Source organism: Gorilla gorilla, chromosome 16 (genome assembly GCF_029281585.2).
Source record: "Gorilla gorilla gorilla isolate KB3781 chromosome 16, NHGRI_mGorGor1-v2.1_pri, whole genome shotgun sequence".
Lineage (NCBI taxonomy): Eukaryota > Metazoa > Chordata > Mammalia > Primates > Hominidae > Gorilla > Gorilla gorilla.
In genome coordinates, this window is record NC_073240.2 from 71920827 (window position 1) to 71948478 (window position 27652).

Consider the following 27652-nt stretch of genomic DNA (forward strand, 5'->3'; position numbering starts at 1 on the left):
TACCTTTCCTCTGACTCACGGCTTCACAACCCTTCTCAGTACCATACCCCAGACAGGCACCACCAATCAGAGTTGATGTGAAACCTGTTTGCCTTTCCTGATCTTACCCATTGGCTCTGCAAACGGGTTTTGATTTTGCTTTTCTAGCTCTGAACTTTGTGCCTTTTCCAAAGTGATTCTAGGGATCAGCCTTCCAGTTTCCTACACAACAGCCTAAGGCATCTACAACTCCCAAACCAGTCCATGCCTCATTGCCATGGAGCCTGCTTCAGCCACATGCAGTGCCTGCTCAACAGAGGCAGGGATGTGCATAGCTGTTGTGTGCAGGAGCTGATTTATTAAGAAGTCCAACTGGCCAGAGCCCCCAAGAGAAACTCTCTTTGGGAATAGTGGGTGCTGCTGACTGCTTGCACGTGTCATTGCTTCAGAGGTCTTTAGTCTTTTCTGTCAGTCTGAACACCCTCAAAGTGGGGAAGTGACCTCTGATCATTGAATACTTTCCTAAGGGGAGTAGCAACAGTCTACAGGTATTCCTCCTGTGGTTATTCTGACAGTGGTAGGCTTAAACCAGGTAGAGAGGTCTTGCATTCTATCTGGTGGAGTGTGTGGCACAGAAACAGTTACGAAAACAAAAGCTTTTACCCTACTCTCCCACCCATCAGGAAGAGCACTGACTTTTAAAAAATATTTCCCCTTGCAAATCCTCAGTCTCAGAAGCAGGGCAATCAATTATGTTGTCAACACAAATAGATCTCGTAAAATTCAAAGTTAAAGTCACTTCTGCCAGTTTCTTAGCCTATAAAATGAGGGGGTTAGATCAGATAATCTCTAAAGGTCTTTCCATCTTTCACAGCTTGTGACTTTATGGCTTTAGTCAACAGTATAAAACAAGGGCAAAAGGCAAAAAAAAAAAAAGCCTTAAAACTTAGCACAGGCTCTGGAGAATCTACAGGTATTTCAAAAAGACAGTTGACTTGAAATGTAGGAAGCCCAAATGAATTCTGAAATGGAGTAGAACCGTGAGAACGTGCTTGTAAAATGTGTCACCACCCACTGCCTTCCAACTGGCTCTGGGGCCTTTCCAGCACTGGGTGGTATCTGACTGATAAGTATCATTCTTTGTTAATGTAACCATGGTTTGTCATGTTTGCCAAAGACTGGAAGAAAATTGAGCCAACAGCTGGAAGTCAGAAGTTCCCCATGCCTGCCCTACACATCCAGGCTCTGAGTTTTTACTTTTTCTACTATATTGCCATGCAAGTAACTTTAACTTTGCTTCTCTGTTCTCTGTCACTGAGAAATACCATGTCTCCATGGCAATAGGAATGCATTTACCTTCACCAAACCTGCTCAAATCCTTGCCGAACAGGACGTAGCAGGAGTTGACTTTCCGATGGTGGAGGTTCAGAGTACAGCCTGCAGCCACAGAGAAAAGTTGCTTGTTCCTGAAATGCAGACACACCTCCAATCCAGAGAGCAAGTCATCTCGTGGAGGAAGTGGTAGCTGTAAAAATTCAAATGGAAAAGGCATAGGTAAGAAACAAATTTTTTGAAAAGTTTGCCTTAAGTTTGGCACAGAATTTGGGACCATTGCTTTGGCAATCAATGACACTCAGAGGGGAACAGAAGCCTCCAGGATGGGTGAGGTGGCTCATGGAAAACAAGTGTGTGCAGGGTGGAGAGGAGAGGACCAGGACAGAAGGCAAGGGGTTGAGGGGGTTGCCGTTCTGGGTCTGTTCCTAACAGGCATGCTTTTTCCAGTCTTTTCATGCCCTCATAAACCTTCACTTGGGCTGGTGGAGTGTTGCATTTCTTCATTTAGTCACTGAGTCATCCATTCCTCACTTACTTACCTGCTCATTCATTCAGAAAGCCTTTATTCCACACCTACCATGTGCCAAATAATTGTATTCAGCACCAGTTCACTCGGATGAATAGGGCATGGTCCCTGCCCCCCAGGCTCAGAGCCTGGGTTGAAGAGGTAGATGACTAAACAGGCGCATGCAATTCAACATAGTACGTGCCTCTTTGGAGTAAGCACGGATGTGGTGGGAGCACAGTAGAGGGGCAGCGAAGCCCACATCGGGGAGGAGGTACAGTGGGGTTTTGAAAGGAGGGCCTCCCTTAAGGCTGCTGAAAGATGTGGTGTTATTTTTTATTTTTTACTTTTTTGTAAGAGACAGGATCTCATTGTATTGCCCAGGGTGGAGTGCAGTGACTATTCACAGGCATGATCATGGCTCACTGCAGCCTCAAACTCCTGGCCTCAAGTGATCCTCTTGCCTCAGCCCCACAAGTGGCTGGGACTCTGGCAAGTGTAGTGCTATTTAGTGGGTAAAGAGGGGGAGAGGAAAGAGTCAAAGGGTATTCTAAGTTCAGGGGCAGCTTTCACAATGACTCAGAGACAAGGAAGAACATGTAGGGCTTGGAAGTCTGTAAGTGGTTCAGACAGCTCAGCTGATGAACTAACCCCACACACATCATGGTGGGCTTCACTGAAGCATTTACTGGGCAGCTCCTGTGAAGAAATCAGCTTGCTTGAGCTAAACATGTGAAATGAGTTCATTTGGCTTGACCATATTTAACCCCATGTGGCTGGGTTAAATGAAATGTTTCATCCTTTGGAAGGAATGCAAAGTTTTTGGGGTTTTGTTTGTTTTTGAGAAGGGTTTTGCTCTGTCGTCAGGCTAGAGTGCAGTGGAGTAATCATAGCTAAGTGCAGCCTCCAACTTCTGGCTCAAGCCATACTCCTGCCTCAGCCTCCTGAGTAGCTGGGTCTACAGGTATGTGCCACCATAACCACCTAATTTTTTAAAATTATTTTTTGTAGAGACGAAGTCTTGCTTTGTTGCCCATGCTGGTCTCAAATTCCTGGGCTCAAGTGATCCTTCTACTTAGGGATCCCAAAGAGCTGGGATCACAGGCATGAGCCACCGCACCTGACCACACAAAGAGTTTTGAACCAGGAAGGAACCTGGAGAAATTATGCAGCAGTGGACAAGGTGGGTGGCCTACTGAAAAGACTGAAGGGACCCTCAAGAGAATCTGGTAGCCATCAGAGTCAGAGACATTTAGAATGGCACAAACACAGCAGGAAGGGAAGCAGTGATTCTATCAGGCACCAGGAGAAATATGATACACAGATTACCCCATGTCATTCTCACAATAACCTAATAGAAGTTGGCATTATTAAACCCACTTTACAGATGAGGCACCAGAGGTTTGGAGTTTGTTGAAGCCCCTTGCTCTGAAGCATTTTGAAAACTTTGTCCTGGTTCTTGTGACTTGAGCAGAGACTGAGCTGCCTCATCACACCACCAGGTTCCTCAGGAGGAAGATCCGTGGCAGAGGAGATGGCATCTGGTTAGAGGCTAGTGACATAGGAGGAGCATGGGCCAGAACAGCTCCCATGAGCTGGAAGATGTGACAAGTACTAGTATCAATATCAAGAGCAGGGAGGTTGGGAATGGTTGTGGATTTTAGCAGATACATCTACTCCTTCATTCATTCTATTTATTCAATAAAAGGTTCTGCTGGAGACTCATCAGCAAAAACAAACAAGCAAACAAAAAAGAGACAAGGATTTGTACCCTCATGGAGCTTACATTCTAGTGAAGGAGGGGAGCAGGAAATAAGCAAGACAGTCAATTTCCTCTATAATAGGTTAGATGGGGAAAAGTAGCAAGGTGAGAAATAAAGGAAGGAAGGGAATTTTTTTTTTTAATTTCAAGATGGTTGCAGTTTTAGATGGAGCGACCAAGAAAGTGGCATTCAAGTAAAGACCTGAAGCAAGTGAGGGAGTGAGCTGTGAAGACATCTGGTTGGGAGAGTATTTTTGGAGGAGAGAATCACATGTCCCAGGGCCTGGAGATGAGAGAACTAGCATGGAGCCCATGTGGCTGTAGCGGAGCTTAACAGGGCTCTCTAGGAAGAGAAGAGGCCAGAGTTAACACAGAGTTAACACAGGGCTAGACCACTTGAGGCCTTGAAGGCCATCGTAAGGACTTGGGGTTCCCTTCTAGGTAAGATTGGAAGTCTTTTGAAGGCTTTGAGCAGAGATTGCCCTCTGACTTTCATGTTAACAATATGGGTCTGATGACTGTGTTGAGAATCCATGGTCCAAGGGGGCAAGGGCAGAGCAGGAAGGTGAAGCGGGAAGCCCGTGGAATAAGCCAGGTGAGAGATGACGAGGGTTTGGACCAGGCAGGAACAGGGGAGGGGGTGAGAAATGGTCAGGTCCTGATGTATTTGAAGGGTGGAGCAGCAGGATCTGCTGACAGATTGGATGTGGGGTGTGAGAGAGAGAAGTCAAGGATGACTTCAAGGTTTTGGCCTGAGGAACTGGAAATGCCTTTCACTGAGGGGGAAATAAAGAAATAAGCAGGTATGGGAGGAAAATGAGGACCTCAGGTTTTATTCTGTTAAGCTTGAGGCAGAAATGTAGGAGGAGCATGAAGAAAGGACAGTTCCACAGAGGCCAACGGCAGGAGGAATGGATCAGATGCCACGGAAGGGTCAGGGAGACGTGCGTGGAGGGAAGGTCATTGGACTTGGCAGGCAAAATGGTCATGAGCTCACAGAAGAGGCACATGGTGTGCTTTGTGAATTTCTCCCTAGTCCTACACTCTCCTTCATTAAGCACAGGATTCTTTCGGCCAGTTTCTTCTTTCTATTCCCCTCCCCAGCTCTTTTTAGACCAGGGCTGGCCTGTACCCATCCACTCCTCTAATGCTGGCTTCAAAGCCTGTTTAATTTAATGGTCACTCCAGGGATCTCTTGGAAACCGATGGGAGGGTGCCCTGTCCCTTGTATGGTATTTTTATATTCATTTTTATTGGGCATTTATTTTTCCTGCTAAAAATATCTCATGCCTTTCTGGGGGCAGGGGAGGGGGGAAGTGGCGCGGAAAAATTATTTCAGCATCTCGCTTACAAATCTGCTCGGTGGAGCTGGAGTCTGTGGGTTGAGCACTGGTTTTCCATGCCCATTTCTGGATGTGCTCACTAAGATATTCCAGCCCAGGCCCTTCCTGTTTTAGTGAAAGGAAAGCAGTGAGGTCCCACCCACTCGTCTTAGAAGCTCCCTCCGGATGGCCTGGCCAGTTTCCATTCCAGTAGATGGCACGAAACTGAGTTCATGAAGTACAGAAAGTCTGAACATCTGTTTCTATGGGTCTACATGATGTCATTTGTCCTGAAACACCCCCAGCCCCTCACACACAGACAGTCCAGATTCTACACTTAGAAAAAAAAAACAAACAAACAGAAGGGGAATTCCTACTGAGGTAATGATCTGAGTGTGGAGGGGCTCCCAATTTGGCCTTTATGAATGGACTGATTGAGCTAGGTAGACAGAAGGGGGTAATCTCCCCCTCGCCGCTTCTCTAACGCCGTCCTTTGAAAAAAGAAAATAAACTGGGCAAAGTCATCACTGTGTGAAATGGGGCTGAGGATTAGGATTTCCACGGGTCCAAGAGCAATCAAGTCATTACCATTGAGTAGATTCGAGGTTGACTTCAGGGTGGTTCAATTTGTATATCACAGAATATTTGAACAACTGTCTAAAGAAAAGGTCACTGTGCCCCAGCCTGAGCTGGGTTGACAATTTGCTTCTGAAGGGCAAAAGTAAGACAATAATGTCTCAACTGTAGAAGGAGGTAGGGGAGCAAGGAGAGAAGATGGAGCAGAGTAGAGAAGCCTTTAAATAACTCAGAGGGAAGGGCTCTTTTCTGAGCTTCACTGTGCGCAGCCTCCAGGGGAGTCCTCTGAAGCACTTCTTCAGAGCTGTGACCTCCTCTGGGTCTGGGAACCAGGGGTGAGGCCATGCTGATCAATTCTGGCTTGGGGAAAGGTGAGAAAGAGACAGTTTGTGAATAATATTTAGCACCCCAAATCAGGTGGACGGCTTGAAAGCTCGAACTCAGGATACAAGGAAGTGGTAGAAAGGAGGGGTGGGATCGAGGTGGGTTTTGCCAACTTGGAACACTAGAATATTTATTTATTTATTTATTTATTTATTTATTTATTTATTTATTTATTTTTAGACACAGGGTCTTGCTCTGTCACCCAGGCTGGAGTTTAGTGGTGCAATCATAGCTCACTGCAGCCTCGAACTCCAAGGCTTAAGTGATCCTCCAGCCTCAGCCTCCTGAGTAACTAGGAATACAGGCATGCACCACCACACTTGGCTAATTGGAGCACTAGAATCTTGTTGGCAGTAGCACATGGGCTCCTCTTGGTGGAAAAAAAAATATATCCACATTAATATTTGGAGGAAGGCTTTGTCTTGGGACTTTAAGAAGATAGCAAAGGATTTGTTCAGGCTTGAACCTGTGCTTGTGAGTGAGAATTTTATAGTGTTACTATATGGATAACATGAGTTTAATTGTATACACCTGTGCAGGAAACAGTGACCATGGCTGCCTGAGACTGCTCTCCTTAGAAAGGTCTGCTTGCAGAGTTGGCCCCTGGCGGGCATCTGGGAGCTTGGCCAGTGAATAATTCCCCACATTGATAGAAAACTTCCATCAGTGATAAGCGTGGCTCATTGGACTTACACCATTTGTACAAACAAAATGGTTTGTGCTGAATGCCTGCCTTCCTTCTGAGAGCCTGGAGTTTTGTTACATGCTAGGCAGCAGGTGCCTACATGACAAAACCCCAGTATAAAATCTTAAGCACTGAGTCTCTAATGAGCTGTCCTGACAGACAATACTTCACGTGTGTAGTTAGAATTTGTTGCTAGAGGAACTAAGTGTGTCCTGTGTGAATTTACTAGGAGCAGACTCTTGAGAGCTTGCACCTGGCTTTCTCCGGACTTCTCCCCATGTGCCTGTTCCCTTTGCTCATGAAACAATTGCTTTGTATCCTTTTGCTGTAATCAATCTTAGCTGTGAGCATGGCTATATGTGGAATCCTGTGAGTCCTCCTAGCAAATCACTGAGCCTGGTGGTGGTCTTGGGGACCCTTGATACAACTAAATCACCCATATTCTAGGGCAGAGTTCTAAAATTAATGACCTGATTCCTGTTTACTAAAGAATTTGTAAAAAGGCTTTAACCAGGTGGGGTGAAAAGGGGGTGTTGACTTCAGTCTGGATAGTTCTGTTAACCTTGTGCTTGGTGCTCTTGTCCCATGCCCCATCTCATGAAGCAATTGCAGGACCCTCGCTCCTGGGTGCACACCGTTCTTAGTCTCAACCTACCTATCATGGAAGCAGAGGCAGAGCAGAGACAAGAGAAGAGTGTTTGGATCTATCTGTGGTAGAGGCTGGGGACTCCACGGGTGTTTTCATTTCCCCTCCTAAGCCTGTGGGAGGGTGATTGAACAGCTGGCCTCTGCTACAGTTCAGGATTGACTCCCTTAGCAAGGCTTTCCTAAGTGTGCCTTTCTGCTTGAGTTCTTTCTAGATTCCAAGCAGACATAGTTCTACTTGGTTTCCACAGAGTCTTTCTTTAGATATGCTAATATAATCAATTAACTAACGCAGAGCCTTGCTGTGTCCTGTGAGCCTCCATTTCTGTAAGGTCTGTAACCTGCTGTGTTAATTGTGCTCTCAAGGCAACTTGATCCACGTCCTGGGGGCACTCCTCACTTGTGGTGCCTTCCTCAAGCTGCAATTACCACCTTGTATGCAGAATTGTTTTGAAGCATGGTATTCTTTCTGGACCATCCCACAGAGAAAAGCAAGATTTTAGCTTGTATGTGCTGCCCAGGGTCTCAGAAATCAACTTGCTATGTACCCAGTTCTGGGTTCCCAGACAGCCACTGTGATGGGAAGGCTTCCTGGCAGGGTGGGTCTATTTCTTCACCCTCACCCCCTTCTGCAGATATAGCAGACATCAATGGGGAGATGAGAAGAAGGCAGAGGAGTTGTGCTAAGAGGAGGACATTCTTGAAAATCTGAAAGATTTGATTATCTTATAGAACTTTGGCTTTTAGAGCTGCTTTTCTAAATTTCCTCCTCTACCTTCCTGTGTCTGCAGCCCCCATTTACTCATCTTTAGATGAAAGCGGGACATGGTTCTGACAGCCCCCATAGAAGGCCAAAGAGATGTGAGACTCCTGAGTGGGGAGCTAAGGGGAGTGAGGGAGCAGGAGTATCCAGGTGAGCACAGGAAGTGGTCAGGGTAGGAAAGAAAGAGTGTCCATGGGTGACACAGCTCCCAGGGGACAAGGGAAGGGTATGTGAAATTCCAAGGGCTTTTCAGAACAAAGTCTTATCATGCTACTGTGCAGTGGAGTTAGATCAAGGGACTCCTTATGCTTGTTGGCCCAATGTGGGCCTTTGTGGGTTGTTATAGGTGGGTTGTTATAAGTAGCTTCAGGTCCAAAGTGAGAAACTAGTCAACATACTCTCCTGCCTCTGTGTGATTGATAGGCAGAGAGTAAGACTCTTGAGTAATGTACTGACCATTCTTCCAACATTACAAGCATAGCAGGAAAATCCCACAGTTCCCACTGCAGGAAGTGCTAGATCACCAGGGGAATATACTAAAACTCCAGACTTCCAAGATGGAATCCTCCACTCATTGTTAACTTCAAAAGTCTTTTTATCAAATTCTTTGAAACGAATGAAAACACTATTCCAAAATCTCTGGGACGAGGCAAAAGCAGTTGTTAAGAGGGAAGTTTATAGCACTGAATGCCTACATCAAGAAAATAGAAAGATCTCAAATTAATGATCTAACATTACATTACACATAAATGAACTAGAAAAACAAAGAACAAGCTAATCTCAAAACTAGCAGAAGAAAAGAAATAACTAAAATAGAACAGAACTAAACAAAATTAAGACCCATCCCAAAACATACAAAGGATCCACAAAATGAAGAGTTGGTTTTTTGAAAAGAAAGAAAGAAAGAAAGAGAGAGAGAAAGAGAGAAAGAAAGAAAGAAAGAAAGAAAGAAAGAAAAAAGAAAGACCCAAATGAGCACAATCAGAAATGACAAAGGTGACATTACAAATGATCCCACAGAAATACTAAAGATCCTGAGAGACTATTAGGAGCACCTATATGCACACAAACTAGAAAACCTAGAGAAAATGGATAAATTCCTGGAAGCACACAACCTGCCAAGATTGAATCAGAAAGAAAATGAAACTCTGAACAGACCATTAATATGTTCTGAAATTGAATCAGTAATAAAAAACCTACCAACCCATAAAAGTACTGGGCTAGATGGATTCATAGCCAAATTCTACCAGACATACAAAGAAGAACTGGTACCAGTCCTACTGAAACTATCCTGAAAGACTGAGGAGGAAGGATTCTTCCCTAACTCATTCTAGGAAACCAGTATTATCCTGATACCAAAATCTGACAAAGACACAGTGAAAAAAGAAAACTACAGGCCAATATCCCTGATGAACATAGACATGAAAATCCTCAACAAAATCCTAGAAAACCAAACCCAGCAGCATATCAAAAACTAATTCACCACAATCAGTAAGCTTTATTCCTGGGATACAAGGTTGGTTCAGCATACAGAAATCAATAAATGGATTCACCACCTAAGCAGAATTAACAAAAACCATGTGACCATTTCAGTAGATGTAGAAAAAGCTTTAAGCAAAATCCAATATCCCTTCGTGATAAAAACCCTCAACAAACTAGGAATTGAAGGAACATATCTAAAAATAATAAGAGTCATTTATGATAAACCCACAGCCAACATCATACTGAATGTACAAAAGCTGGAAACATTCCCCTTGAGAAATGAAAAAAAGACAAGGATGCCCATTCTTACTTCTATACAACATAGTAGTGGAAGTCCTGGCCAGATCAATCAGGCAAGAGAAAGAAATAAAAGGGATTCAAATAGGAATAGAGGAAGTCAAACTATCTTCATTCACAGGCAATATAATTTTATACCTGGAAAACCCCATAGACTCCACCAGAAGGTCTAGAACTAATAAACAACTTCAGTAAACTTTCAGGTTGCAAAATCAATATGCAAATACCAGCAGCATTTCTATACACCAGTAACATTAAAATTGAGAGCCCAATCAAGAATATAATCCCATTTATAATAGCCACCCACCAAAATAAAATAACTAGAAATACATCTAACCAAGGAAGTGAAGGTTGTCTATGATGGGAATCACAGAACACTGCTGAAAGAAACCATAAACAACACAAACAAATGAAAAATATCCCATGCTCATGGATTAGAAGAATCAATATTGTTAAAATGGCCATACTGCCCAAAGCAATCTACAAATTCAATGCTATTTATATCAAATTACCAATGTCATTTTTTTAACAGATTTACAAAAAACTATTTCAAAATTCATATGGAACCAAAAAAGAGCCTGAAAAGTCAAAGCAATCCAAAACAAAAAGAACAAAGCCAGAGACATCACATTACCTGACTTCAAACTATACTACAAGGCTACAGTAGCCAAAACAGCATGGTACAGGTACAGAAACAGACACATAGATCAATGAAACAAAATACAGAACCCAGAAACAAAGCCACACACCTACAACAAACTGATCTTTGACAGTTGACAAAAATAAGCAATGGGGAAAAGGGAATAGGGAAATAGGAGAAAGAGGATAAGCAATAGCGAAAACTACCTATTCAATAAATGGTGCGGGGATAGCTAGCTAGCCATATGCAGAAGAATGAAACTGGACCCCTACCTATCACCATATACACAAATTAACTCAGGGTGGATTAAAGCTTTAAATGTAAGACCTCAAGCTTTGAAATCCTAGAAGAAAACCTAGGAAATACCCTTCCATAGACACTGGGGACTCCAAAAGGAGGAGAGAGGGAGGAGAACAAGGGCTGAAAATCTTCCTGTTAGGTACTGTGTTCACTATCTGGGTGATAGGATCAATACAAACCGAAACCCCAGCATCACGCCACAGACCCTTGTAACAAACCCGCACATGTACCCCCTGATTCTAAAATTTAAATTTAAATTTTAAAAAATCTTTTTATTAGCAGTATTTGGGGGTTCAGGCCTCAGACTTCAGGAAGAAGCCAATGAGAGAACATGATGTAAAGAGGGTCTCCTTTTCTCTCTGGGAGATCTGCTCTCCATCTTTAACAACTGTGAGCTGCAGGCCCTGTTGTTCTTTGTGCTGCCACTCCTTGGCTGAGCTTCTGGAGTGGTTGGGGAAGCCACTGAGTATTGACTAAGACACGACCACTTCCTTCAGGGAACTTGCCGCCTAAGAAATGGTCATGTCATTGAACAGACAGAGTCAATGGACCCGTCCCAGTTCTCAGTAGTGAAGCATCCCATCAGGACAGGGTTCCCGCCTTCAGACTGATCTTCTTAGGACAGTCCCAATACTGTCTGTGGAGGTTGTAATTCCTTCCTCAGGATAATGGTTTTCTGCACCATCTGTAAATATCTTTTAAGCAGATCTTCAGCAAATGATTTTAGTTTCTCATAATTCCAGTCAATCCAACGTTTATTGAAGGCATGCACCGATGGAAGAGAATGTGTTCTCTGACCTCCTGTCCCTGCTTTTACTCCCCTGGGATTGGCTGCGAACCCCAAATCATTGCTTGGCAGGCAGCACAAAACCTTCAGCTCCAGAACAGCCATTTAATAGGTGCTTAAGATGAATTTTTGGAAATTTTTAAGAGAAAAGCAATTTCCCTAAGCATTCAGGAATGTTTCTTGTGGCTGTATTTTTATCCTCTGCATTTCTTCCTGCTGCAAGGGATGGCCTGCCACAGCCTTGGTCCAGGGCATCTGCCACCTGTACACAGGGCCCTAGCCCTCTTTCCTATTCAAGGACTTGACATCTTTCTCTCGTATCATTGATTTTCCTATTTCTTGTGGTTCATCCCATTGGCATACTAACATGTGATAACATCCTATATTAAATTAAACAATTAACAAATCAATAAATCTCTTTTCAACCTCCAATTCCTCTTTCATCTATTACTGTATTTTGTACTCTTTATAGCAAGTACTCATAAACCACTTTAGTTATGAGAATAAAGTATTCTCATTGCATGGCTTTCATATTTCCTGCACCCACTTCCTAGAACGCTGTCCCCAGGATCCTCGCGTCCTCACTTCTTTAGATCTCTGCTCAAACACTTATTATTACCTGTGTTTGTCTTCTTTTTCATTGCAATAAAGAAATACCTGAGGCTGGGTAATTTATTAAGAAAAGAGGTTTAATTGGCTCTCAGTTCTGCAGGCTGGACAGGAAGCATGGTGCTGGGATCTGCTCCTGGTGAGGGCCTCAGGAAGCGTCCAATCATGGTGGAAGGCACAGGGAGAGCAGGTGCGTCACACGGTGAGATGTGGGGGCAAGAAGAGAGAAGAGGGAGGTCCCAGACTCTTAAACAAGCAGATCTCACGTGAACTAACTGAGGGAGAACTCACTCGTCACTAGGGGGATTCTTAGACAGTCATGAGAAATCTGCCTCCATGATCCAGTCACCTCCCAACAGGTCCCACCTCCAACATGGGGGATTACATTTCAACATGAGATTCGCAGGGGACACACATCCAAACCGTATTATTACCTGAAATGATAATGGTTAGTTATCAACTTATTTTCTTGTTTATTGTCTGTCTTTAAGACAATAGAATCTAAATTTTATGACAAATTAGATTGAATCTATCTCAATTCATCGGTGTATCACTCGTGCCTGAAACAGGGCCTGGCACACAGAAAATACTCAATAAATATTTGTGGAATGAGTGAGAATATTAGCCAGAATTCATTTAGTGTTCATGCTGTGTCAGATACTGTGATACGAGAATTATCTCATCGAACTCTCACAGCAGTTCTATAACACATTTAATATTATTTCACCCAGTTTTACAGATGAGGAAACTTCAGCATAAAAAGATGAAGTAATGAGCAGGTGTAGGGGCTCTCACCTGTAATTCCTGCACTTTGGGAGGCCAAGGCAGGAGGATGGCTAGAGGTCAGGACTTTGAGGCCAGCCTGGGCAACATAAGGAAACTCTGCCTCTACAAAAAAAAATTAATTAGCTGGGCACAGCAGTCTGTGCGTGTAGTCCCAGCTACTTGGGAGGCTGAACTGAGAGGATTACTTGAGCCCAGGACTTCAAGACTGCAATGAGCTATGGTTGCACCACTGCACTCTAGCCTGGGTGACAGAGTGAGATCCTGTCTCTAAAAATAAATAGATAAATACATAGATGGTGAAGTAATTTGCCTAAGTTTATACGGTTAACAAGGTACGGAACTAGACCTTGACCCCAGTTTGGTCTCACTCCAAAACTCCTGCTCATAACCACAGGATTATACCGCCCCCAATGACAGCAGCCTACCATAGAAAGTGCCAGTGACATCAGTTTAAGATTCCCTGCTAATGAATGCTGCATGAGGCACCATAAGTGCTCCTTTCACTGTGTAACAGCACTGAACTAGCCTTCAATTCTCCCACGCTCTACTCCGTAAATGGGTGCCTATTGCAAGTGGAGTGGTTGGACAGGAGGGTGCTGGAGTATGAGTGGAAGGGGGGAGACGCACTCTATCCTAGAAGCCCAAATTTCTAATCTTCCAGGTTTCAGCTTTGATGTAGGGCAGACGCCACATGTTTTCCAGATGTCTTAACTCTCCACCTTCACTTTCCTCTGCCTTCTCCCTCTCCTTTTCCGGAAGTTGGGGGAACTCTCTTTCACAGGCATTTTGGTCCCCCAACCTCATGCCCTGGGCATGCCCTAGAGGTTGCCCGCAAACAGTTCCTCAGGCCAGGGGTGCAGGTAAGTTAAGGCTGTCGGAGTGAGCCTCTACCGCGAGGGACAGGAGTTGGTGAATAAAACCCCCTGCTCCACCCCTCTCAGCGGCGCCACTCTGAGGGTGCTTGCACAGTTTCCTAGAGGGTCCTTAGGGGGACTGAGGCCCTGTTGCCCATGAAAGTAACCCTCCCAAGAACACACCGTGTATGGAGTCTCCTTCCTTCCCAGCCTCACCCCCTTGCTGTCTCCCATGCTTCCTGAGCTCAACTCCCAAGTAAGTGATAGGTCCTGGATTCCTCATCTCAGGATCTACCTTTGGGGAAACCTGACCTGAGGTGGACTTCTTCTCCTAAATCTGCATCACCTGTGGAAACAAACCATATCCAGGAGTCACATCCCAAGAACCAGACCATCTTCCCCCAGACATAGGTTAAATTACATCTCAGTAAGCTGGAAGGGCACAGCTTCGGCCATAATTTCATTCAGTGTCCTCAATCATTCTGCAATAGATACTAGTTAGGTAGGGTCAGCTCACTTCACACACACAAAAACTGAGGCTCAGGGAGGTGAATTAAGTACCTGGCTATCAAGACTCCAGGTCAGCGGCCATTCATCCTCAGGGGTTTGCGTAAGAATTCAATAAGCTCTTTTCTGTAATGCACCTAGCAGAGAGCTAAGTATGCAGTGGGTGTTCAATCCATGTAAGTTCTCTTTCCTCTTTTGACTTTTACTATTCCACTAAATGGTCTAAAAATTATGTTGTCGCTGGAGTTGGTCCCATATTTCATAAACAGAAAGATAGATGCAACTCCAGCCATTCCTTCTCCTAGGTGAACAGATGCACATGGTTCAGGAATGTCCCACTGGAGTCATCCCTCTTCTTTTCACAGGTGCTGTTTATAAACCAGCCCAGCTTTGGCTCAGGACAAGCCACCCATCTCCAGGGGCTGGCGTGTGTGACTCTGCTGACCGCAGCTGCTGACCTGTCTCCTGTACACTCTGGATGCTGTGATGCCCAGACAGCAAAACTTCTTTTCAGGCTCCCCAAGAAGGCAGGGACCCCAGTTCTCTCAAGAGCTAACGTTAGAGCAAATCAGTCTCAAGAGGGAGTCCCAGAATCAAGAGGAAATATGGGCTTGCTCCTTGATCCTGGAGTAGAGCACATCTTCCCTGCCTGCATGGCCATGCTGTGAATCTGCAGCTCAGAAGTTGGTCTCCCTAATGCCACACTCTGGAACCATGTCAGCCACATGATTGTGGCTTCCTGAGGCCACGGCGTGTGCACTCTGCCTGTTCATGTTGTGTTTTCCTGGTGATTCTTTCCTATGCTATTCAGTAATAAGGCTGATCTGCCATAGCAACGCCCACAGCCAATGGCACCTGCACAGTGCGTTCCTTCTCTGCTCCACAATATTTCCTTAAAGAAACACACACCTGGAAATTGAATTTCTGGAATGATTCCCAGATGCTTTCCAGAGGAAGCCTGGCGACGTGGGCAAACAGCCCTTTATTTTCCACCACGGGAACAAATATTTCTGATCTTTCTTTAGTGTTGGGGCTGCATGCAATAAATACTCAGGTGACACTTTTCTGGGTGGCAGTGGTGAGTGATGGGAATGAGGCTAAATCAATACTTGTCAGTTTGTGTCATTTCCACCAGCACTGAGAGGGTGACTGTTTCAGTATCCAAGCGGAAATTGTGGACTCAGGGCAAAAAGACAGAGATGAAAATTCAGTAGTTATCTTCAGAGGGAAAGAATTTTAAGCTGTGGGGATGGATAAAATCTCTATGGAAGGGAAAAAAGGAGAGACAGACAGATGAAAGGAGATGGGGCCTTTGATCATATAATTCATTGCCCAAACTGGAACAACTTTGAGAGTGAAAGGAGGTCACTATTAATAGTGACACTGGGGCCTCAGATGTAAACTAGGATTGTCTTGGGCACGCAGGGACTTATGGTTGCCCTAATGCTAGGGTCAGTCTATTGAAGGGGCCAATGATGATAGCCTGACCTTTGCCACAGCCCTGACACTTGCCACATAACAGTAGGGAGTGGTAATGAGGCAGTCACTCAATATAGCTCAGAACATAAGACCTTCTGGTAGGGTCTTCACTGGGGGTGGGGGATGGTGCTTCACGAACTCCTGAAACTTGTCTTCCCTTGGCTGCCAAAGGCCTCCCTCCCTTCTCTCATCTTCCTCTTTCCGAGGGGATGAGGGAGGTACCGTGAGGCCGGGACACAGATGTCCATGTGCTCTCCAAATGTCTTGGGGGAGGGGAGAAAACTATAACTCTTGGAAATTTGATAGAATTGTCAAAAGAATATAATCAGCTACATACATTGTTTAACCAAAGTTATAGTTCTATGATAAAAGATAAAAAATTTTCTTTTATGAGAATAAAATACCTAGGAATCCAACTTACAAGGGATGTGAAGGACCTCTTCAAGGAGAACTACAAACCACTGCTCAAGGAAATAAAAGAGGATACAAACAAATGGAAGAACATTCCATGCTCATGGGTAGGAAGAATCAATATCGTGAAAATGGCCATACTGCCCAAGGTAATTTATAGATTCAATGCCATCCCCATCAAGCTACCAATGACTTTCTTCACAGAATTGGAAAAAACTACTTTAAAGTTCATATGGAACCAAAAAAGAGCCCGCATCGCCAAGTCAATCCTAAGCCAAAAGAACAAAGTTGGAGGCATCACACCACCTGACTTCAAACTATACTACAAGGCTACAGTCACCAAAACAGCATGGTACTGGTACCAAAACAGAGATATAGATCAATGGAACAGAACAGAGCCCTCAGAAATAACGCCGCATATCTACAACTATCTGATCTTTGACAAACCTGAGAAAAACAAGCAATGGGGAAAGGATTCCCTATTTAATAAATGGTGCTGGGAAAACTGGCTAGCCATATGTAGAAAGCTGAAACTGGATCCCTTCCTTACACCTTATACAAAAATCAATTCAAGATGGATTAAGGACTTAAACGTTAGACCTAAAACCATAAAAACCCTAGAAGAAAACCTAGGCATTACCATTCAGGACATAGGCATGGGCAAGGACTTCATGTCTAAAACACCAAAAGCAATGGCAACAAAAGCCAAAATTGACAAATGGATCTAATTAAACTAAAGAGCTTCTGCACAGCAAAAGAAACTACCATCAGAGTGAACAGGCAACCTACAAAATGGGAGAAAATTTTTGCAACCTACTCATCGGACAAACGGCTAATATCCAGAATCTACAATGAACTCAAACAAATTTACAAGAAAAAAACAAACAACCCCATCAACAAGTGGGCGAAGGACATGAACAGACACTTCTCAAAAGAAGACATTTATGCAGCCAAAAAACACATGAAAAAATGCTCATCATCACTGGCCATCAGAGAAATGCAAATCAAAACCACAATGAGATACCATCTCACACCAGTTAGAATGGTGATCATTAAAAAGTCAGGAAACAACAGGTGCTGGAGAGGATGTGGAGAAATAGGAACACTTTTACACTGTTGGTGGGACGGTAAACTAGTTCAACCATTGTGGAAGTCAGTGTGGCGATTCCTCAGGGATCTGGAAGTAGAAATACCATTTGACCCAGCCATCCCATTACTGGGTATATACCCAAAGGACTATAAATCATGCTGCTATAAAGACACATGCACACGTATGTTTATTGCGGCATTATTCACAATAGCAAAGACTTGGAACCAACCCAAATGTCCAACAATGATAGACTGGATTAAGAAAATGTGGCACATATACACCATGGAATACTATGCAGCCATAAAAAAGGATGAGTTCATGTCCTTTGTAGGGACATGGATGAAATTGGAAATCATCATTCTCAGTAAACTGTCGCAAGAACAAAAAACCAAACACCGCATATTCTCACTCATAGGTGGGAATTGAACAATGAGATCACATGGACACAGGAAGGGGAATATCACGCTCTGGGGACTGTTGTGGGGTGGGGGGAGGGAGTAGGGGTAGCATTGGGAGATATACCTAATGCTAGATGACGAGTTAGTGGGTGCAGCACACCAGCATGGCACATGTATACATATGTAACTAACCTGCACAATGTGCACATGTACCCTAAAACTTAAAGTATAATAAAAAAAAATGGCAAAAAAAAATTTTCTTTTATATTAGCACTAACCATTACCATTTCAATATAATCCCCTAAGGTAATTACAATATACATTTGATCCTGCTTGGTTTCCAACCCAGTCCCTCTAGTCTGTGCCCTCCTACCTCTCTGGGGACTTTTCTCCATATTTAAAAACAAACCAACAAAAAATCATCTCTTGACCCTGAGTTTCTCTCTCAATCTGTATCTAGATGAGTATAAATGCAATACCTTTCATTTTCTCCCACCTCCTTTATACTCTAACCCTGTTGTAATCTGGCCTTCTAGCATTTCCACATTTTTGTGTTTCAGACCAGATGGAAGAGTTCTAGCTGCTGTAACCTCACTCAGTGTGGTTCACAATAGGCTCAGGTGAGCTAAGCCATTCCGAACATCAGATTTCTAAGGAAAGCCAACTGGTTTTTTAAGAAGCAAACTGATTCCAAGTTGGTTAAAACCTGCTTACATTGATTCTAATCAGGTCAAGCCAACCTTCCTGGGTCATATTGGGTAAAGCCAGCTCAAACAGGATAAAACAGTCCCAAACTGACACATCAGATTCCAAGCAGTTCCTGCTGATCGAGACCAGATAAGCCTGCATCTAACTTGTCCTTACTGGATCAGACCAACGTGAATTGAATCACAGCAGTTCAGAAAGAGGAAACTGGATTCAGGCAAGTGATATTGCTTTATATTAGGGGAAAACAGTGTAAAGTGATTCTTAGTAGAGCAAACAGATCCTAATGAAATTAAAATGGTTTAAAGTCACATTTGTCAAAATAGGCTGATTCAAACTGGATCAAATCAGCTCTGATTTCAATAGCTTTTCCTTTGTTTGGGAAAAGCTATTGAAACTGTTCAACCAGCTTTGAATAGTTTAAACCAGATCAACCTGGCAGCATTGCTAAATAGCTTCAAAAATATGTTATTAACTATTTATTGAGGTGAAAGGCTGGGCACGGTGGTTGACGCCTGTAATACCAGCACTTTCGGAGGCTGAGACGGGTGGATTGCTTGAGCACAGGAGTTCGCAACTAGCCTGAGTAACATGGTGAAACCCCGTCTCTACAAAAAATACAAAAATTAGCCAGACAGTGGTGGCGTATGCCTGCGGTCCCAGCTACTCCGGAGGCTAAGGTTAGTGGATTGCTTGAGCCTACGAGGTCAAGGTTGCAGTCAGCCAAGATAGCACCTCTGCACTCCAGCCTGAGTGACAAAGCAAGACTCTGTCTCAAAAAAAAAAAAAACAACAACAACCAAATGAGACAACAAAGAAGCCTCTTTATTGAGGGGGAAAAAAGAGACAGATAGGTTACAGATGTTGTTATACGTTATATCTTATAATTTACATTTTGCTTTCATAGGTCACAGAAAGATGTATATATATATATATTTTTTTTTTAAGTCCAAAGCAAACTCTTTCCTGATTCATCACACAATCTGTAATGTTCATTGCTCTATAGATTACTCTTGACACTAAAATTATTTCTTACACTGATCACTGTCGTGTGTTTTAATGAAACTGAGGCAAGTTTTTTGCCAAAAAAGTTTTCCCCCAATTATCTAGATATGGGCGTCCCTCTGTGGGAATAAACTTCATGCCCAGTGCTGACCTTCTCGCAGTGATGTTTTTGGGGAAACATCTTTTTTCATAGGGACAATACACTTGCATTACTTCATAGGAGCCAGACCCACAATAGGACACATTTTCAAAGAGAAATTGTTTCTCCAGGTCTGTGAGCACACTGTGTCCCAAGGCAGTGCTGCTTTTATGGTAAATATTTTGATTATGTGAGCTGCGGAACAGTTCTTCTATAACCTGAATATAACTTTCCAATAAAAATTCTTTCACTTTTTTTTTTGGGGGGGGGGCGGAGAGAAGGTCCCGCTCTGTCACCCAGGCTAGAGTGCCATGATCATGGCTCACTGCAACCTCATCTTCCTGGGCTCAGGTGATCTTCCCACCTCAGCCTCTCGAGTAGCTGGGACTATAGGCCCGTGCCACCACACCCAGCTAGGTTTTTTGTATTTTTGTAGAGATGGGATTTTGTAATTTTTGTAGAGACATTATTTCATAATTTGTGTATTTTTGTAGAGACAGGATTTTGCCATATTGTCCAGGCTGGTCTTAAATTGCTGGGCTCAAGCGATTGGCCTGCCTTGGCCTCCCAGAGTGCTATGATTACAGGTTTGAGCCACTGCACCTGGCCCCACATTTTTTATCTAAAAAATTTATGAGCTAGATCATCATTGGATATAGGGACATTCATCATTTTTACTTAGTTGCAACTTCCTGGCTGATGGGCAGTGCGAAAATGAATGCAGAATTATGTTGACTGCCTGGGAGCCACCTGGACTGATATATAATATACTCATCCAAATGGTAAACTAGTGCAGAAGTGGAAGAAAACATGTAGAGACTCAGTAAGAATATAAGTTAAGTTACAATGCAATTAATAGTCAAACTGAAGTGGAAAGGTAATTTATATTAACTACATTAAAAATATATATATTTCCCAGGCAGAAAATATTGGATTTTGTGTTTCAAAATCAGACACCTGCAAGCCTAAAATCCAGGTCTGATCCAATCAAACTTGCTTGAATACTCGTATGCAAATAAAATTTGTTCTCAATTGTTTAAACTGGTTGCAATTGGATTACAATGAGAACTACCTTTACACTTCAGTTTGCACTCACCATGGTCTCACAGCGACCTTTAAGAGAGTCAGGGATGGGTTAGAGGGTGAAGTAAGAAAATGCCTCCTACTCCACCCCATGACCACCACTTTTATATTTCTCTGGCCACAGACCTTGCCTCCTGGTGGTCTGGGGAAGAGTTGTATTGTGCATCAGATGCCCAAAATGTTCCATGTACACTTGAAAGAAATGTGTATTCTGCCATTGGGTGGACCTGTAAATGTCCATTAGAATCAATTAGTTGGTGGTGTTGCTCAGTTCTTCAATGTCTTTGCTGATTTTCTGTCTACTTATACTATCAGTTACTGAGGGGAGAGCTTTGATGTCTTCAACTCTATGGGCTTGTCATTTCTCCATTCAGTTCTATCAGTTTTTGGATTTTGTATTCTGAAATGCTATTGTTAGGTATACATACATTTAGGATTGCTATGTCTTCACAGTGAATTGGCTCTTTTTATTATTATGCAATGTGTCCTCTTTATCCTTGGTAATTTTCCTTGTTCTAAAGTTGATTTTAATAATAAAATTATATTCCAGGTTTCTTTTGATTAGTGATTATATGGTTTAGCTTTCTTTCCATATTTTAATTTTTATTCTGATCATAAATATATTATTATATTTAAAGTGGATTTTGCTGGGCATGGTGGCTCACACCTGCAACCCCAGCACTTTGGGAGGCCAAGGGGGGCAGATCGCTTGAACCCAGGGATTTGAGACCAGCCTGGACGACATGGTGAAACCCCTTCCCTACAAAAAATACAAAAATTAGCCGGTCATGGTGGCACACACCTGTGGTTCCATTGGGAGGCAGAGGTGGAAGAATCACCTGAGCCCAGGAAGTCAGGGTTGCAGTGAGCTGTGATTGTGCCACATACAGTCATCCAGCCTGGGTGACAGTTTTCTTTGTTTGTTTGTTTTGAATTGAGATACTGTCTCAAAAAATTAAAACATAATAAAGTGAGTTTCTCTTAGGCAGTATGTAGTTGTTTCTTAGTTTTCTTTGTTTGTTTGCTTTGAATTCATTCAGTCTCTGTCTTTTAACTGGTAGGTCTGGTGGACAGACTCCAGAATGGCCTCTATTGAGTCCTACCTCTTGGATTTATATTGTTGTTTAATCTCCACTCCTTAAGTATGAACAGGTTTGGAGACGTCCTGTGAGTTGTTTCCAACCAATAGAATATGGTAAGGTGATGGAATGTTACTTTTGTGATTATGCTATCTAAGATTGTAACTTCTGTCTTGGTAGCAGTTTTTCTCCATAGACTCACTCTCTTCCTGGCTTTGATGAAGTAAGTTGCCATGTTGGGGAGGCTCACATGGCAAGAAACTGAGGCCTTCAATCCAACAGCCCAAAAGAAATGAAATTGTCTGAACAACTGTGCATGCAAGCTTAGAATCAGATTTTTCCCCAGTAAAGCCTTCAAATGTGACCTCAGCCCTGGCCAACACCTTGGTTGTAGGTTCATGAAAGACCCTGGGGCAGAGGACCTAGTTTAGCCACGCCTGCATTCCTGACCCACAGAAACTGAGATAATAAACATATGTTCTTTTGAGCTAAGTTTGTGATAATTTGTTACATAGAAACAGATACCTAATATTTATGTCATTTATATGTTTATACCATTTAAATTTAATGTAAGAATTGAGGGCTGGGTGCAGTGGCTCATGACTGTAATTCCAGCACTTTGGGAGGCTAAGGTAGATGGATCACTTGAGCCCAGGAGTTTGAGACCAGCCTGGGCCACATGGCAAAACCCTGTCTCTACAAAAAAATACAAAAATAGCCAGGCATGGTGGCCTGCGAACCTGTGGTCTCAGCTACTCTGGAGGCTGAGGTTGGAGAATCACCTGAGCCTGGGAGGTTAAGGTTGCAGTGAGCCATGATCACACCACTGCCCTTCATCCTGGGTGACACAGTGAGACGCTGTCACACAAAAAAATAAATAAAAATAAAAAGTAAAATAAAAAATAAAATAAAATAAAATTGATATGTTTGTACTTAGATCACCATTTTATCATATATTTTATGTTTGTTTCTTCTGATTTTCATTTTCCCTTTCCTACTTTCTTCTGAAATATTTGAATATCTTTGTCTTCTATTTTAATTTTCTATTGATATTTTTACTATATCTCTGGGAAAAAAGTTTTAGTAGATGTTCTAGAGATTACAGTATATGGTCTGCTATTATATTACTATTATATTTTATAATTTCAAGAGGAGTACTCAATTCTTGCATTAAATTTAAATGGTATAAACACATAAACGATATAAATATTAGATCTTCTCACCATATAGGTACCTTTGGCATCCCCTGTTTACGTAGTCATCATAGTATTATGTATTATGATGACTACATACATTGAAAATTCCATCAGTCAATGTTACAATTTGTGCTTTCACATATTTCAAAGAACTTAAAATCTATTATATTTTTCCAGGTATCTACCATTTCAGTTGCTCTTATTTCATTACTATTGTTAAAGTTTCCCTCGATTTAATTTCCTTGTAGTCTGAAGAATTCTCCTTAGCATTTCTTATGGAACAAGTCTGGTATCAAGGAATTTTCTTACTTTATCTGAGAATGTCCTTATTTCATTGTCATTCATGAACGATATTTCCACTGGATATAAGATTCTGGATTGATAGTTTTCTTTTCTTTTTTATTTTTATTTTTTTGAGACAGAGTCTCACTCTGTAGCCCAGGCTAGAGTGCAGTGGCATGATCTCAGCTCACTGCAACCTCCATCTCCCAGGCTCAAGCGATTCTCGTGCCTCAGCCTCCTGAGTAGCTGGGACTATGGGTGCATGCCACCACGCCTGGCTAATTTTTTGTATTTTTGTAGAGACGGGGTTTCACCATGTTGCCCAGGGTGGTCTTGAACTCCTGAGCTCAGGTGATCCGCCCCCTTGGCTGCCCAAAGTGCTGGGATTACAGGCATGAGCCACTGTGGAGGGCCGATAATTCTTTTCTTTCTGTATGTTAAAAATGTTATTCTACTTCCCTCCAGCTTCCATGGTTTCTGATGAGAAATGCACAGTCATTTAAATAATTGTTTCTCTACCTGAAATGAGTCATTTATCTTTGGTTGCTTTCAGGATATTTTCTTTATTTTAATAGTTTTCATAAGTTTGATTATAATGTGTGGATGTCTTTGATTTTATCCTGTTTGGGATTCACTGAGTTTCTTCAATTTCCATGTTCATGTCTTTTGTGAAATGTGATAAGTTTTTCCACCATTATTTCTTAAAATATTTTTTTCCCATTCAACACCCTTTTTCTTTTCCTTCTAGGAGTGTAATGACACAAATATTAAACTTTTTGGTATTTTTTCCCACAGGCCCCTAAGGTTCTGCTGGGTTTCTTTTTCAATTTTCTTTCCTTTGTTGTTCAGATTAGATAATTTCTATTGATCTATCTTTAAGTTAATTTTTCATCCAGTTAATCTGAAATTTCAGTTAGTGTCCTTCTCTTTTTCTGTTCTAATATTTCCATTTGGTTTGTTTTTATATCTTCCTTTTTTTTAAATTTTGAGACAGTTTTGCTTTTGTTGCCCAGGCTGGAGTACAATGGTGTGATCTTGGCTCACTGCAACCTCCACCTCCCGGATTTAAGAGATTCTTCTGCCTCAGCCTCCTGAATAGCTGGGATTACAGATGCCTGCCACCATGCCCAGCTAATTTTTTGTATTTTTAGTGGAAACAGGGTTTCACTATGTTGCCCAGGCTGATCTCAAACTCCTGATCTCAGGTGATCCACTTGCCTTGGCCTCCCAAAGTGCTGGGATTACAGGTGTGAGCCACTCCACTAGGCCTGTTTTTATATCGTCTTTTTTCCTCCTGAGAATTTCTGTATTTCCATTTGTTTCAGGAGGACTTTCCCTTACTTTATGGAACATGGTTATAATTGCTGCTTTAAAAAATGTTTGATAATTCTAACATCTGTATCTTCTCAGGGTTAGTGTCTGTTGATTGTCTTGTTCCTTGTCAGTTGAGACTTTCATGGTTCTTCATATGCTGAGTAATTTGGGATTATATCCTAGACATTTTGAATATTACAGGACCCCAGGTCTGATTTAAATCCTAAAAAGAAGGCTTTTTTTTTTTTTTTTGAAGCAGGAAATGAAACAGATTATATTATTTTTGCAAGTCCAAACCTGCCTCTTGGGCTGTGGTTTCAATATCATTTCTGATTTCAGAGTGCAGTGCTATTCAGATCAGTCCTGTGTGTGTGCCACCCAGTGGCCAATCATGGGCCTGGACTGGGGTCTACCTTGCAGTTTCAGTTCTCCAAACATGTGGTATGGTGTTTAGGATCAGATCCATACATGTGTAGCCTGGAGGTGAGCCCAGGAGCTATAACATAAGTTTGTGGGATTTCTGTCTTAAGCTCCCTACTCTCCGTGATCTCCCCAACACCCTCTGGCTCCTTGGGGCCTCCCTTTTCAGCCCTCCAGTGAGCAAGCTTGGGCTTCAGTTTCTCTGCTCTGCCACACTTACCATGACTGTTTCTGTGTTTGGAGTCAAGTGGCAGGAGGAGAAAGGTGAAAAAAAAAGGAAGAAAGATTTGCCACACACTCTTGTGAACACTGCTCCTCTTCCGGTCAAACAGAATAATTCCCCTCTCTTGGAATCTTAAATGACTGCCTAGCTCCACTCCCACCCCCTCAGCCTCTGCCACCGCCACTGCTGCTACAATATTGCCTGTGGGCTGAGGCTGGAAAGAAGGGAAAAAAAACACCAGGGGTTCCCCTGCACCCCCCTCTCTCTCTGACTCTTCAGAATCTCCTTTCTTGTGTTTTAGAGAGGACTTCTCTTGCAGCTCTTTCTGGCTTCCTCTGGTGCACACTTCCAGCTTTATGGCTGCCTTTTAGTCTAGGCTGGCTGGTACTGGGAGGGAAAAAAAATTCACTACTGATTTAGTGGGACTTTGAATTCTGGTCTTCTTCCCAAAGCCACCTGCTATGATTTATGTTTCAGAACTCTCAGATAGCTCCTCCATCCATTCTGTCCAGGATTTATAGTTACATTTAGTGTGTCCTTACTTATTCCATCTTTTCTGGAATAAGGCTCTCTTTTTGCTTTTTAAATCATCAATCATTTGCTATGTGGGAAATGATATCTTTGTTTATATGTATGGCATTTATTGTCTCCCCCACCCCCGGCCCCTGCAAAGTTTCATAAAAGACAAAACTTATTGACCAGCAATAACTCTTTATTATATGGCCGGAAAGAATTAGGCAATCCATCTGGAGAAAACAGACTGTTTCTCTTCGCTCACACAATACTTCTGACAGCAAATGTGTGGGGCTTTTTCTCCATCCCAAGAAGTTCTCCAATTCTGCTCCCATCAGCTGCATGCCCTACGATTTAATTCGATTTTGACACTGTCTACCTGGAGCTAAGCATCAGATCCCACAGGGTTAGGTCTCAGTCTCACAAGATTGCCCTGTTAATGGAAAAACCAAACTCTGAAAATATTTTAAAGAGGTTTATTCTGAGCCAATATGAGTGATCATGGCCTAGAGAACACAGTCTCAATAGGTCCTGAGAAAGTGTGTCTGTGGCAGTCAGATTACAGTTTGGTTGTATAAATTTTAGGGAGGCAGGATTTATAGGCAAAGACATAAATTCATACATGGAAGGTATACACTGGTTCGGCCCGAAAAGGTGTGATATCTTGAAGTGGGAGTTTACAGGTTATAGGCGGATTCAGAGATTCTTTAATTTGCAATTGGTTAAAGGAGTAGAGCTTTGTGTAAAAATTTGGAGTCAACAGAAAAGAATGTTTTAAGTTAAGATAAGGAAGTATGTGAACCAATATTTGAGGTCAGAGTGACCCGTAGGGCTGAGTGACTTAGCCCTTGTCCGGCATGGCCTTATGTCCTCTTTATAATTTGATATCTTATTGTCACAAGGAGTCTGTTTTGTTAGTCTTATGGTCTGTATTTTAATATTAATGGTGGTCAGTTGTGCTTAAACTCCAAAAGGGTGGGGATATATCACCTCCCTTTGTGTCATGCTGGGAATTCCATTTTTAAGGATTTTCTAGGGTCCCCTTAGCCAAGAGGGGGTCTGTTCAGCTGGTGAGGGGCTTAGGATTTTATTTTTAGTTTTCAGCCTCTACTTCAGATGTCAATCACCAGCCCAGGTCTCTAGTACTTTTGACCAACCAGCTGCAAATTGGGGTTTCCCCTACCCACCTTCTCAGCAATACTTTGCTGGGATAGCTCACAGAACTCAGGCTATTTACTCGTTTATTATAAAGGATACAGATGAAGACTTAGGTGAGGTCTAGAAGGGTCCAAAGCATAGGAGCTTTTGTCCCTGTAGAATTGGGGTACCCCTCTCTCCCAGAGTTTTTATAGAACTTAATTTCCTCCCATCCCATTCCTGGAGGTCAGTGGGTAGGGCTGAAAGTTTCAACCTTCTCATCCCTTAGTTTTTCTGGTGTTGAGTCCCATCCTGAGGCTATCTGGGGTCCTACCCTAAATTACCTCATTAGCATAAACTCAGGTGTGCTCCAAAGAGGCTCCTTAAGAATAAGAAAGGACACCTCATGACTGAGGAAATTCCAAGGGTTTTAGATTCTCTGTGCCAGGACCATGGACAAAGACCAAATATACTTCTTATCACACTACACTATCCTATTTTCTTTTCCTCTACATTTCATCCTATTTTCTGAGTCCACAATTAGAGGCATTCCACCCAAAGACGAATTCTCAAAAGAACAAATTCACACCAAGATTGAACCACAACCTCACCTGGCCTGCACAATGCCTTCAATTGTTTTTCTGGCTTGCATTTTCCCCTCTCATATTAATAGAGAAAAAAGAGCATTCCAGGGCCATGAGCCCTCTTGAGATGTTGAGCTTGAATGATTGGGAAGATGATAGCTCCTCATCCAGATATGGAGTATGGAATAGGAAAGAGGGTTTGGGGGGTGGGACAGGAAGTGATATGTTCTATCCATAACACATTGCACTTGAAGCTCCTGCCAAAATATCCAGGAAATGGGAGCCTGGAGGTGAGGGTCAAAGGTCAGACTTAGGTGGCATAAATAATGACTTGGAATAAATTGTTGTGGAAGGTCTACAGGAGAAAATTATTATG

The 27652-nt window shown here is 42.6% G+C and overlaps 1 long non-coding RNA gene across 1 annotated transcript; it reads left to right on the top strand.

The window, feature by feature from the left end:
- The first annotated feature begins 1103 nt into the window (after nt 1-1103).
- LOC134757259 (uncharacterized) lies at nt 1104-17851 on the top strand. Its single transcript, XR_010131021.1, has 2 exons — nt 1104-1533; nt 14584-17851. It is a non-coding gene; the product is annotated as an uncharacterized lncRNA (long non-coding RNA).
- Nucleotides 17852-27652: the final 9801 nt, after the last annotated feature.